The sequence below is a fragment of the Carettochelys insculpta genome, chromosome 1, assembly GCF_033958435.1.
Source record: "Carettochelys insculpta isolate YL-2023 chromosome 1, ASM3395843v1, whole genome shotgun sequence".
Lineage (NCBI taxonomy): Eukaryota > Metazoa > Chordata > Testudines > Carettochelyidae > Carettochelys > Carettochelys insculpta.
The window spans coordinates 261,564,181-261,579,650 of NC_134137.1; the positions used below are offsets into that span (position 1 = coordinate 261,564,181).

At 41.2% G+C, this 15,470-nt stretch overlaps 1 protein-coding gene across 16 annotated transcripts in view; it reads right to left on the reverse strand.

Moving 5' to 3' along the window:
• CACNA1C (calcium voltage-gated channel subunit alpha1 C) overlaps window positions 1–15,470 on the reverse strand; it is an 812,008-nt gene that overhangs the window by 533,515 nt on the left and 263,023 nt on the right. The window lies entirely within an intron of this gene.

Below are 15,470 nucleotides of genomic sequence, written 5' to 3' on the forward strand. Positions count from 1 at the left end.
GGAAGAGGGCCACGGGAAAAAGAGCTGCGTTCTTTCAATTTCAGATCGAAAGAACACATCTTGTGTGTGGATGCTCCATGGGCTTTTTCAAAAAAGGCCCGACTTTTCCAAAAAATACTTGCTACTGTACATGCAGCCCTTGACAGAGGAAGTAACCTCATACAGAAAAATGATCTCCATTCTCCAGCAGGATGAGAAGTAGCAGGAAATCAGCTTGGTAACACATTTAGTTTCATTAACAGGAACAAGATGAAAGGAAATATGTACCATATAGCAAGTCCTGCTAGTGTTACAGGCACATAAGTTAACACCCAAAAAAACCTTCTAGAAAGAGGTGGGAGAATGGCTCAGTGGTTAGAGCAAGGCCTTTATATCTGTAGAGTTGTGAGCTCAATCCTTGAGGGGGCCTTTCAAGGGCAGGTTGGATTTAAAAAAAAAAAAATCCAGGGGATGGTGTTAAGCCCTGCTGGGAAGGGTGGGAACTGGACTTGATAACCTCTCACGCTCCCTTCCAGTTCTATGATATGATGATGTTAAAAATACCTCTCTATACCCCAAACCAATTTTCACATATAGCACCATACAGAGTCTCAGGGGCGCATACATGTGCCTTCCTAACTATCCAAGCAAACAGTTACTCACCCCATAAGAATGGCCATACTGGGTCAGACCAAAGGTCCATCCAGCCCAGTATCCCATCTGCCGACAGTGGCCAATGCCAGGTGCTCCAGAGAAGGAGAACAGAAGACAATGATCAAGTGATTTATCTCCTGCCCTTGTACTGAAGGCTAGGGCACCATACTTTACCCCTGGCTAATAGCCATTTATGGACCTAACCTGCAAAAATTTATCGAGCTCTTTTTTAAACCCTAATAGAGTCCTGGCCTTCACAGCCTCCTCCGGCAAGGAGTTCCACAGGTTGACTGTGCGCTGTGTGGAGAAAAATTTCCTTGTATTAGTTTTGAACCTACTACACATCAATTTCATTTGGTGTCCCCTAGTTCTTGTATTATGGGAAAAGGTAAATAATTTTTCTGTATTCACTTTCTCCACACCATTAATGATTTTATATACCTCTATCATATCGCCCCTCAATCGCCTCTTTTCCAGACTGAAAAGTCCCAGTCTCTCTAGCCTCTCCCCATATGGGACCCGTTCCAAACCCCTAATCATCTTAGTCACCCTTTTCTGAACCTTTTCTAATGCCAATATATCTTTTTTGAGGTGAGGAGACCACATCTGCACGCAGTACTCAAGATGTGGGCGTACCATAGTTTTATATAGGGGAAGTATGATATCTTTTGTCTTATTATCTATCCCTTTTTTAATAATTCCTAACATCCTATTTGCTTTACTAACTGCTGCTGCACACTGCGTGGATGTCTTCAGAGAACTATCCACTGTAACTCCAAGATCCCTTTCCTGATCTGTCGTAGCTAAATTTGACCCCATCATGTTGTTCGTGTAATTTGGGTTATTTTTTCCAATGTTCATTACCTTACACTTACCCACATTAAATTTCATTTGCCCCACACACTATCGCTCATACCTACAGACGTAGCTCTGTCACTATGCCTCTTCCAGGACATATTGCTACTGCAATGGCTAGAAAGCAAAGGCATGCTCTCCAACTCCTGCAGTTATCTGTGCCTAAAAGAAAGTAGATGCATTGAAGCAGATCACAAGATGCTACCATTGTTATCCATCCTGAGCAACTGCAACTTAACCAGTATAGGGCTACTCATTTCACCCTCTGCAGTGACGTCAAACTTTCTTGGCACTCAGTTCTGACCAGGAAGCCCCACCCATAGAAGAACCAAAGCAGCTCGTTTCTGCAATGTGTGCTAATGTTGCTATTATACAATATTGGAATAACCTGCATCAAAAGCTTTCCAAGGCATCCCACCTTGTTTCAACCACTGCATTAAAGAGAGCTGTGACAGGATTCTCTGAAATGGAGAAAACTGAATACAAACAGTCTTCTATACCAGCCCAGGAACCAAACAACACACTCAGCTGCACCTGTGCATGCCATGTGCAGCTGGTTGAAGGGCCAGGAAAGGGGTAATCTCTAGGATGCAATCACTCTCAAGTCAGTTCAGGTATTTTAAGTGCTTGATAGGAGAAAGGGTTTAAAACCAAAATGCCACTAATTATACTGATTTTACTGAGAAGATATGTGTGTGAGTGGAACAATGAAACACTACATCTGTTGGTGTAATGTCTCCTTTGTAGACTAAAGATCAAACAGAGCACAGAGTTATCATCCAAGCTCTTTGTGTGCCATGTAATAATGCCCTAATGATTCAATTAGCATTGATTCTTCAGCTGCAACAATATTTTCTGACTGATCCAGTAATTTACCCCTCTCTGTTGATTGATACAATTCCTATGAGTAATAGAGCCTTTTGAAAGAAATTTAACAATTCACAAATCACTTTGAAGATTTTTATTGCCTCTGCCAGTAGTAATCCCTGAGACACCTGAAACTACAATATCCCATCTAATGGTGTGGCATTTGTGCTAGGGGTTGCTTCTCTTTGGAGACTCCTTTTTCCTACCTGGCATTTATTTAACTGTCTCCTCTCAGATTGCTTACAATTTTAGTTGGAGGAGGAGGAGGAGAAGAAAAACAGCTTTTTTTTCATTTCTGGATACCGGTCAAGAACAGATATTCATAGTATACAAGATGCAGCCCCTGCGGAAATAACAGGCAGACTGCACTGAGCCAGTAGCTTGATAAAACCTGTCTTTGCATCTCTGCCAAAAATCACACTTAGTATTACAGATGATGTCTCAACAGAAGGAATGATCAGAGTTTAGAGTCAAGTTACCACTACCAGAAGTCATTAAAAATCAACACTATGGTGAATAACAAAAGAAATGTTCTACAAAATGCAGATTGCAGGAGACAGCCTGAGAAACTTTTCTACTTGTCTGAAAATAGTTCTAAGACATCCCATTCTGATGCTGTTTCAGCAGAATAATTCTCTCCTGTACAGTATTGTGACAGCAAACTTAACCATGAACCTTACTATGATTAAATAGGTTTCATGGTATGACATGTAAAAGAGAAAAAAATACAGATGGAAAACTACAGCTTCCTTTCAAAACTCCCTGTACAGCATAGTCTCAGACACTTGTTTTTGCCCATGCTCTATGTAATATATGATAAACAGCCACAACAATGTATCAGATCCAATCCAAATGAGATGCTGTTTTGATGAGTTGTTGTTTGAACGTAGGTGTCTGCGTATATGTGCATACATATCTAAAGGCATGATAATTTCTTGGGCCAAATTCAATCAGTTGTTCTGTTTTATATTTGATTAGAATTTTCTCAGAGAGGTTTGACATATTTGACTTTTTAAGTCAGAAATTTTTGAAAAATTATTGTTAGTTCACTACAGTGCAGTCTAACAAACAAGGCAGAGGTGAGAAAATGACGTTTAGCAAACAAAAATAAAATCAATGAAACCAGCATGAAGCTCTGAGTTCAATTAGCACTCACTAGAATACTTAAGTTTGCCTGCTGATTTCAGTCACATAGGGAGGAAGGATGGTTTTGTTTTTAAAACATAGTGCTGAGAGATCAGAGACACTAGAGCTATTACACAGTAGGTGACCTTAAGCAACTCAGTTATGGCCTAATTTTCAGTTTTGAAATAGCATGTATGTATTGCACAATACAGTCTGTGTGTTGGGGGTTTGCACATATGTGTATTTAGACAGGTGTCTCTCTATCCTGTATGGTAGCAGTCTCCCAATTTTTGGTTGAAATTTAGACCCTTAGGGTATATCTTCACTATACAGAAGATTGACCCAGTCAGGGGTGATATTCTGAGGTTTGATTTTGCACACCTAGCAGGGACTCATGTAATCGATCAGGGATTGACAGTCAACCCCTCTCTTTCTTAATATCGTGAAGAGTAAGGGAGGTCAATGGGAGAGTTTCTCCTGTCTACCTCCCTCTGTGGAGATGGCTAGGTAAGCTGACTGTAAAGAAGTCACAATTGACATAGCTAGAATTTCTTATCTACAATTGACTTTAATGCCTATTGTAGACCTGGCCTCAATCTCTCTAGGCCTCAATTTCATCTTGAATATTAGGAATTCATTATTCTTATCTAGAAGTATCTCATGGGGGTGTTTTGAGGCTTACTTTAGCAATAAGGTATTTTTAAAGTGCTTTGGGAATCCTCTAACAGAAGGCACTACAGAACTGCAAGGTGTTATTATGTAATAGTGAAAAACTGAAATTTGGCATTTTGGACAGAAATAAGAGCAAAGATTCAGTAGCTTTGGTTTGGCATACTGAGTTTTTCCCTCAAATTTTCAAGCCACCATAGCATCAAGGATTTGACCAAACTAAAATGCTGTGGAAAAGATGTTATTATGAAGGTCTCAGCAGCATCAGCTCGGTCAAAGACAAAAAGTACCTATCACAATTATGTTACCAAAAGAGAAGGGCAGAACTCGACAACATTGAATCCCTTGTAGATTTGCCTGGTTCTGTCTTCCTGTCAGCTAACCAGAAATTCCAGAGAGGCATTCAAAAGCAAAATTAGATTTTCCCCTTTTACTTTTAATTGATACTGTTAATGTATCTAGGTCACTTCATAAAATGATCTCTAGGGCAGGCCCTTATATTATGAACAAGAATATGACACAGGGAATTAGATGTTACACACTTGCTTTAATACATTTTTAAAGTTTCTCTAAATCCAGAATAATAAAATAACTAGGGCCGTCAAGAAATTACAAAGTTATTTTGATTAATTGCATGTTTAAAAAAATTAATCATCATTAACTGCAGTGTTAAATAATAACAAAATACCGTTTAATTATTTTTGGACATTTTTAATATGTCAATTTCAATTTCTACATAGAATACAAAGAGTAAAGTGCTCACTTCCTACCTATTTTTGATTATAAATATTTGCACTGCAAAAACAAAACAGAGTGGACCTAATGCAAGTACTGTAGTGTTAACTGTTTTTCATGATAGTGGAACTTCCAAGTGCATTATCAGGGACAGTTCAGTAGTTCGATCACTGGTCTTGGAAAACCAGGGCTTTGAGAGCCATCCTTGATGGGGGTGCTTTCAAGGGCCTGGGGCAGGTTTAAAAAAAAAAAAAGTCAGACATGATGACAGGCCCTCCTTTGAATGCAGGGGACTGGACTTGATGACCTCTCAAGGTCCCTTTCAGTTCTATGAGCTATGTATATCTCCATGCTTCTTACCCCATCTCAAAAAATAGTAACAGAGAGGGAGCTGTGCTAGTCTATATGCTATCAAAACAAAAAAGCAGTCAAGTAGCACTTTAAAGATGAACAAAATAATTTATTAGGTGAGATTTCGTGGGACAGACCCACTTCTTCAGACCATAGCCAGACCAGAACAGACGCAATATTTAAGGCACAGAGAACCAAAAACAGTAATCAAAATTGACGAATCAGAAAAAATTATCAAGGTGAGCAAAGGGTCGGGGGGGAGTCAAGAATTAGATTAAGCCAAGTATGCCAAAGAGCCCCTATAATGTCCCAGAAAATTTTCATCCCAGTTCAAATCATGTATTAATGTGTCAAATTTGAATATGAAAGAGAGTTCAGCAGCTTCTCTTTCTAAAGCAGACTGAAAATTCTTCTTCAATAAGACACAAACTCTTAAGTCATTAACAGAATGGCCCACTCCATTAAAATGTAGACTAACTGGTAAGTAAAACCCTTCTAGCTTCCATCCTGCACACATAACTAGATCCACCGTTTACAGTCAAGCCCTTAGGTACAATCCCATTTGCTCTGATCCTACTGACAGAGACCAAAAACTACAAGATCCCTACCAAATATTCATAAACTTGAATTACCCACCAGGAGAAATAAAAAAACAAATTGACAGGGCCCGACGAATACCCAGAGACCAGGTACTCCAGGATAGGCCCAAAAAAGCCAAGAACAGAACACCACTGGTCATTACCTACAGCTCCCAACTCAAACCACTGCAACAAATTATAAAAGACCTACAACCTATTCTTAATCAGGATGCCACACTCCAGAAGGCCCTAGGTGACATGCCTGTTCTCTCCTACAGACAACCTCCCAATGTTATGAGGATTCTAACCAACAGCCACAGTCTATACCGCAGGAATACTGGTCCTGGGACTTTTCCTCGCAACAAAGCCCCCTGCCAGCTTTGTCCACGTATCTGTTCTGATGATACCATCACTGGACCTAACCAAGTTATTCAGAGAATCACAGGCACATTCTCATGTTCCTCAACTAACATCATATACACCATCATGTGCCAACAATGCCCAGATGCTTTGTATATTGGACAGACTTCAAACTCTCTCAGACAAAGAGTTAATGGGCACAAAACAGACATCAAAACACTCCTGATCCACAAACCAGTTAGTCTACATTTTAATGGAGTGGGCCATTCTGTTAATGACTTAAGAGTCTGTGTCTTATTGAAGAAGAATTTTCAGTCTGCTTTAGAAAGAGAAGATGCTGAACTATCTTTCATATTCAAATTCGACACATTAACATGTGGTTTGAACCAGGATGCAAATTTTCTGGGACACTATTGGGGCTCTTTGGCATACTTGGCTTAATCTAATTCTTGACTCCCCCGACCCCCAACCCCTCTGCTCTCTGATTTGCTCACCTTGATAATTTTTTTTCTGATTTGTCAATTTTGATTACTGTTTTTGGTTCTCTGTGCCTTAAATATTGAGTCTGTTCTGGTATGGCAATGGTATGAAGAAGTGGGTCTGTCCCACAAAATCTCACCTAATAAATTATTTTGTTAGTCTTTAAAGTGCTACTTGACTGCTGTTTTGTTTTCATCTCAAAAAAAGATATATTAGAATTGAAAAAGGTTCAGAGAAGGGCAACAAAATTATTAAGGGTATGGAATAGCTTCCCTGTGAGGACAGATTAAAAAGACCGAGACTGTTAAATTTAGAAATGATTAAGGGGAGGGATGTGATGGAGATCGATAAAATCATTAATAGTATAGAGAAAGTATAATAAGGAAATATTTACACTTTCACACAAAACAATCTGGGGTCACCCAATGAAAATTATCAGGCAGCAACTTTAAAACAAATGTTAAGTACTTTTTCACATAACCTATGGAACTCACTGCAGGGGACATTAAGAAGACCAGAAGAACCTAATTTTGATTTGAACCAGTTGTAAATTCAGAGATGATGGTTAGTGTATGGCTATTAGCCAAGAGGGCGAAGGATGCAACCTCAAGCTCTGGGTATACTTAAACATAAGAGCTACATCTGCACATGCCCCTTCCAGAAGAAGTGGCATGGTAATGAGCAGTCCAGAAGATACTAATGAGGTGTGGATGTAAATTTCCCGTGCCTCATTAGCATATGGGCACGTGCTTTGGAGTCCAGAAGAAGCTCTTCCGGATGCCAAAGTACACGTGCAGACATGCGGCCCACAGGGATCTTCCAGAATGAAACTCTGCTTCCGGAAGCCTCTTCTTCCTCAAAATTTCCATTTGCACCTCATTAGCATCTTCTGGATGGCTCATTACCATGCCACTTCCAGAAGACATGGCACATGTAGATGTAGCCAAGGTGCCCAGGGAATGGGACTGTGTGACAGGATAGATCACAATAATTGCCCTGTTCTGTTCATTTCATCCAAAGCATCTGGCACCAGCCACTATCTGAAAATAGGAAGCTGAGCTATTGGACCATTGGTCTGACCCAGTATAGGAGGTGGTATTACAAATTTTCATTTATCCTTACAGCTAATTTAAACTACATTAACTCACGGTCACTCAAATCACGACTGTCCTCTACAACCAGCTCTTCTAAGAGGTCCTTGCTATTTACCAAAACTAAACAAAGTACTCCACTTAAGGAGGAAGTAACAGCTTCCTAAATGTACAATGGGAAGTGACTGTCTAGGAAGGAGTATTGCAGGAAGAAACCTAGGGGTAGGGTGACCATATCTCCCTGTCCCAAACACGGGACAGGGAGATATGGGGGGGAGGGATGGCTCCTCCCGCCTCCACCAAAGCCTGGGGAGCCAGGAAGAATGTGGCAGCCACCAGCCCACCCAGGAGGCCCAGAGAAGCAGCAACTGCTGGGAGCCCCAGGAAAGTGGCAGCCACCAGCACTCCCTGGGAACCTCAGGGAAGCAGCAGCCGCTGGGAGCCCTTGGAAAGCGGCAGCCTCCAGTGCTCCCCAGGAGCCCATGGGAAGCAGCAGAGGCCAGGAGCCCCAGGAAGGTGGCAGCCACTGGCACTCCCTGAGCCCAGGGAAGAGGCAAGGCCATGGCAGTCACCCATGCTTGCCTCTTTTCCTGAGGTTCAGGGAAATGACTCCTGCCAGCAGCTGCGCCTGCACAGCTGCTGGCAGAAAAGGTCAGCAGGAAAGGGCTCAAATACGGGATGATTAGTCCCTTTTTAAAAATAAGTCAGGGCACCTTTTTGGAGTCCCAGACATGGGACCATCCTGCCTAATACAGGACTGATGGTCATCATATCTAGGGGCCATAATGGACCACAAGCTAAATGTGAGTAAACAGTGTGAAGCTGTTTCAAAAGAGTAAATATGATTCTGTGATGCATTCACACGACTGTGGTGAACAAGACACGAGAAGTCATTCTTCTGCTTTACTCAGTGCTGATTAGGCCTCAACTAGAGAGGTGTGTCAAGTTCTGGGCATCACATTTCAAGAATGATTTGGAGAAGGTCCAGAGAAGAGCAACAAGAATGATTAAAGGTCTAGAGAACATGAGCTATGAGGGAAGACTGAAAGAACTGGGCTTGTTCAGTTTAGAAAAGAGAAGACTTAGAGGGGACATGATAGTGGTTTTCAAGTGCCTAAAAGGGAGTTACAATGAGGAAGGAGAAAAATTGTTATCCTTGGCCTCTAAGGCTAGGACAAGGAGCAATGGGCTTAAACTGCAGCAAGGGAGGTTTAGGTTGGACATTAGGAAAAACTTCCTAACTGTCAGGGTGGTTAAACACTGGAGTAAACTGCCTAGGGAGGTTGTGGAATCTCCATCACTGGAGATATTTAAGAGCAGGTTAGACAGACATCTATCAAGGATTGTCTAGATGGTGCTTGGTCCTGCTGTGAAGGCAGGGGACTGGATTCAATGACCTCTCAAGGTACCTTCCAGTTCTGGTGTTCTCTGATTCTACTATTTTGCAGATCTGACCTGAACTCACCCTTGACTATTCTAGTTGAAGGTTATGCCATTTGTTTTTAGAAACGGGCAAGTTTTTAGAGGCCTGCTCAAAGGTTGGGTGTAGCCCATCTCTTTTGAACTGTCTGCTCTTTGTTTTTCCCTCTTGTCTACAACTTTCACTCTTGAACACTTTGTAGACTACAATACTGAGAACAGAGAGAATGACGGTATGGTGAAGGACAAGGAGAAGTGGGGAGGCTTGAACTGCAGCAGGGAGTTGGCAGGGAAGTGCTTTGCCAGGGAAAGTAATTTGAGTGAATGGAGGTGTCCATATTGGGAAGCAATATTTTGTATCAGGACACATGAATAAAAACTAAATAACAGTGTGACTGTCTTTCTCTAACCTTCTTCTGTCCTAATATTGCTGTAATTGTCATTTGTTAAATCTGCATTAGAATGCAAGCTCTTTAATGCTGGGACTGTGTCTCCCTTATGTCTGTACAGCATTTAGCACATGTTGCATGCCTATCATGTATGCATAATAAATAATAATTATGAAATTAAGATTATACATACTGTAGATTGTAACGCATTTGGGCATCCTCCAAAATTTTCCAAAAACCCTCCAAAAATGCAAGGCACTAACAAATGTAAATTATTATATTTCACTTGAACTGTACTTTCCCCTATATTTACAACTAGCAGATTTGTCCAGCATTGCTTGTGTCCTTAACTCAATTTTTAAAAAAAAAAAAGTAAAATATACATAATTTATTTAAATGATGCAGGGGTTGCTTGTTTGCTTTTGAGGACTGCACTTGATTTCATGATTCTGTCTCTAGTTTGTATAGTTGTATGAGAAGAAACCCCATTCCAGCCACATTACATTTTCCTGGCACAACCAAACCCTTATCATAACTTAATTATGATAAGAGGAAGCTGTATACTGAATTTGGTGCTCCTGGTTCTTACTGTTTAGGCGGAGTTCTTGATCAAACAGACAAACAAACTGTCTAAACATATAATACTTAAGGTCTCATTCTTGATCTATGAGTTCAGTGTAAAGAGCTATTAATTCTCTCTGTACGCAATATACAGACAGCTTTCTGTAAATTTATTTGAGTTTAAAACTATAAATGAACTTATCACAAATCATTTATTTCTAAAATACAATTTATTTACCCTGACTATAAAGCTTCCTGAGTAAGGTAGTTCTTGCTCTTTCATTGTTTTCACTGGTATTTCTAAGAGTGAACTTTTCTTTCATCCTTGTTTTATTTTGTTAATTTCTAAATACTTGATCAATAGTGGGTGTGACTCCAAAATAAGGAGAACAGGGCACTCAGGTAGCCCTGAAAGCATCAAGACAAAACTCAGAATTTATGGGAGCTTCTCAATTGGTGCCCAGTATGCCTTCACTTTTTCTGTTTTTCCAGGGCCCTCTGAAATTCATGTGGCTAAATTCTGCATCTATTTATTTCAATATGACTACTCATGGTGTAAGTTCCTAATGCGACTAATTTTGTTGGAAGCTGACTTGTAATGCATGCAAAGATGAACTCAACAATTGCAATGAATGGAAATACAGTCTCTGAATACAAACTACCAGTGCAGAGTGTGCTTTAGTAAATAGTCTGTTTTATATTATGTTAAATAAAAGTGTATTCAAATAATGGAAAACCTTCTAAATTATGTTTGTTAAAGATTTCATAGGTTTTTAAAAATGCTTTTTATGGTATCCTGTTCATCTGTCTAGGTATTATTTAAGAAGGTTCCCATTTGTACATTTATTAATGTTTTGTCCAATGTCATTTCAAATGTGTCAGACAAGGGTTCCCATCATTTTTTATTCTGCAGCCTAAACCAAGGCTCTGGCAGAAGATTTTCTTTATACTTGACTTAAATTAACCTTCTTTAAATTTCATGACATTATTTCTCATTGAACCCAACATACGGTCCCAAACACTTTTTTCCCAAGTTTAAGGCTTACACAATTCCAGTATTTGTAAACTAGTTAAGTCTCTCCTCTCCTTTTGTTGCAGCATACATGAATTATTATAGACAGAGAAAGCAGGGCCAATTATTAAGTTAGCTTGACACTTTCTATTATGAAATCTTGTTTTCAGGTGGTTCTGACTTTTCTAAACGTTAACCATTTGGGTGACACTTTTCTATGCCACCTATAGGCCTCAGGCTGATTTTTTTGGAACATTTCAGCCAAAATGATCTAGACATTTTCAAGAATGAGGCTAAGCTAAGCAGCTTTAGAGCTGCCTAGCCTTGGAGCAGGAACCTGAAATTTGACAGAAGTTGGACTTTTGCATCATAGGCATGCCTTAGCTCTGTGAGAGCCACCTAAAATTGCAAGCCTTTGAAAAACCATTGTTTTATACATGTTCAATACAGAATTATATTTTAGCTGCTAAATTCTCCAAAGATTTCATCCTGACTATGCACCATCTTCTCAAAACTCCTAGCACTGACTAGACTGTGCATGTGTCAGTCACACAGAATGAATGAGTATGCTCTGGTCCAGGAATACATGAGCAAAGCTGGATTTTCCATTTAATGGCTGCTCTGGTAGAGGATTGGGTCGTGCACCAAAACTGAGAGCAGAAATCTGCTCTTTCCTGTGCTGTCAACGATTACTTGATTGGACCCAGGCAGTACACAGAAGGAAGCTGCATGATTTGAATGTAAAAGCGGCAAAACCATGGATGAGTGAAAGGAGTAGAGTGGATCAAAGTCTGGTCAAACTGAGATTGGGAGAAGAGGAGAAACTGTGGCAGCAATAGGCAGTGGTGAAGACTGTGACTGGTTGGGGATGGAGGCTAGGAAATGCACAGAGGGAAAAGGGACTGGGACTAGCACAGGTATGGGGAACCTTTTTTTTGTCACAGGCCATTGAACAACAGAAAAAAAATCAATAGCAGACCATGCACCCATCTGGCTCAGGGCTTCTACCAGTGATCACATGAGCTGGTGCTCACATTTCCAGCCCTATGGGGTGTGGGAGGCCACCAAGGCTTGGGACTTCCCTACAGCAGGATGGGCTTGTGCTCACAGCTTCAGCACCACGGAGAGAGGGGGAGTGAAAGCTGAGGGCTTCCCCTCCCTTGATGGAGTAAGATCGCACTCATGGCTCTAGTCCTGCGTGTGGGGCATCAAGCCTCAGGGCTTCCCCTGCACACAGCATGGTAAGCCAGTCCTTGCAGCCCCATCCCCACAGGTAGGGTGGCACAGTGGTCCAGATGGAAATAAGCAAGGGGCTGGATCTGGCCATGGTGAAGGAAATGGAGAGGGAAAATTGTGACTGGAAATGGACAAGAAGACTGGTAATGGAAACCTGTGGGAAAGAATAGGGAAAGGGGAGACAGATCTGACCAAGAGCTGAGGGAGAACCAGGACTAGCTAATAAAAGAGCCATAGACAAGGAGATGGGGAAAGGGCTGTAGGGAGACAGACTGCATGAGGAACCTAGGGAGGGAGACTAGGGCTACGTCTACACGTGAAGCCAACATCGAAATAGCTTATTTCGATGTAGCAAAATCGAAATAGGCTATTTCAATGAATAACGTCTACACGTCCTCCAGGGCTGGCAACGTCGATGTTCAACTTCGACGTTGCGCGGCACCACATCGAAATAGGCGCTGCGAGGGAACGTCTACACGCCAAAGTAGCACACATCGAAATAAGGGTGCCAGGCACAGCTGCAGACAGGGTCACAGGGCGGACTCAACAGCAAGCCGCTCCCTTAAAGGGCCCCTCCCAGACACAGTTGCACTAAACAACACAAGATACACAGAGCCGACAACTGGTTGCAGACCCTGTGCCTGCAGCATGGATCCCCAGCTGCCGCAGCAGCAGCCAGAAGCCCTGGGCTAAGGGCTGCTGCCCACGGTGACCATAGAGCCCCGCAGGGGCTGGAGAGAGAGCATCTCTCAACCCCCCAGCTGATGGCCGCCATGGAGGACCCGGCAATTTCGACGTTGCGGGACGCGCAACAACTACACGGTCCCTACTTCGACGTTGAACGTCCAAGTAGGGCGCTATTCCGATCCCCTCATGAGGTTAGCGACTTCGACGTCTCGCTGCCTAACATCGAAGTTAGTGCCGCTACTTCGAAGTAGCGTGCACGTGTAGACACAGCTTAGGACTGGAAGTCACTGGAGGAAGAGTGGTGAAATAGATAGGATAAGGAGCTGGGTGGGAGCAATTAGGACTGGCTAAACAAGGAGAGTAGGGCTAGTTGTTGCGAGGTGTGGAAGTTTGGGACTCAGCAAGCCCAGAGTTGAAGACTAATAATGTTAAGCACTTCCCAAGTACAACTGAAGTCAAGGGAAGCTATAGTCTGAACATATGAAGAAGTATATAATACTAATAAACAGGTCCTAATAATTAAAGACTGTATCGTAATGCATATGATATGGGAGGGGGCAAATTAACACAGCACAGGCAACTTTAATTCTGTCATTTTCCAACTTTAGAGTGCCTGCCTTTGCAACCTTAATTTGTTCTTTTTACAGAGCTTATTGGGTGTAATATATAATTAACTCACTTAAATCTTACCTGAAAAGTCAGTCCTTCAACCCAAACTCAGTAACAAGGCCATATTTTCCAGACAGCCACCAATTACTTCCATCACTACTGATTATATTTCTCTGCTGCTGTTACCTGTAGCATTCTCTAATTACCTGTCCCACAGGGTGATGTTTGGCCTCAATTGCCACCAAAATCAGTGAATGCTGAGGGTGCTCAGCACTATGCAGGAAGCTCTTCACCACTAACTGTACCGGGCACTTATAGATTAGTAACAAATGGAAAACATCACCAGGAGTGGACATGTCTGAACATTAAAGGAGTTCTTTTTAAAATCATGCCTTCCTATAAATGCAAGTCATGCCTGGACTGTTAACTGTTAACTCCAGTTACATGTGGTTAAACAGCTACGATCTTGGGTTAGAAAAGAGAAAGAGTTAAATATACAATGTATTTTCCGTATTTCGTGAGCCTATGCACAATAGACAGTAAAGGCTCCTCCATCTTTGCCTAGATAATCACTGTGCAAATCAGCAGCCATACCCCTGGTGGTGTTGAAAATGGTACATCCTGCACACCAAGCAATAGGAATACCTAGAAATGTAGCCATGGGATCCATTGAGTGCAACTCATGGTTCTGTCAGTTTTTATTTTACCCGAAGCAATTTGCACTTCCTTATTGCTGCAAACATCCTTCAGAGAAAGGTGATGTTACATTGATGTCCATTTACCATCTAATCATATTCAAGTAACTTATCCACAGCTCCAGAGCTTGGGTGAGCTATTCAGTAAGTGAGACAGGATGTATTGAAGTTTCTATCACACATATATACAGGATTTTTAACCAAGCTATCTGGGGGATAGTTCATTTGGGGTTTAAATCACTAAAGAACCACTTCACTCTTTCTGTATGTATGGCTGTATGTACCTAAGTCTGTATCAGGTCTATAAAGTAAGACCCCAGGTCAAACTGAGGAGACTGTTTTGTTTCACATTAGCTCCCTGGAGCTGAAACAGATTATGCAGAAAGTCTCCAAACAGATACACAGGACTAAAGCAAAATTTTATAAGCATGTATCCTTGTAAAAAGAGAAATTTTAGGCTGTTTTGGCACCACCCGCTTCTGTTCCTGCAGGTAAAAATGAATATGTCCTGATTTATAGACTAATTTAGAGAAATCAGATTTTTGAAAATTATGCTGATGAAATCTGTGTTTTTAGGGACTTGTACAAAGACAAGTTGAACATGTTCAGGAATAAATTGGCGACTGATATGTAGTGCCACTAATCATTAAGGTAAATTACGTACGCCGTAATCCTGATTCTGAACCATGGTGTGGGTTCCCAAATCCTGTTAAAATCATCCCAGACTAGGGGTGCACCACATTTCCCTGGATTAAGCCTTTTTCATTTGTTACCATTCCGACTTTGTCAAACAAAAGTAAACATGCATAAGAATTACAAAAGCCCTGACACGTAGTACACCCAACAATGAGGAATAAACTTTTAGATTACAATACTGCTCACTTCTTATGGTCTCATGTAGTTCTAATTTTACATATCTGTATGTTTAATTACCAAAGATATAAAACCCTCCAACAAAAAACTCTCAGAACATGTCATTGACCTTACAAATTAAGTGAGATGCTACTATGATGAATTTCCATTCTAGCAAATACACTACAAAGAGATTAGTTTTAAAAGATGTACAGTGAATTATGCATCTTTGATTCACACCATCGCTAAGCAGGGAATGTTAGCAG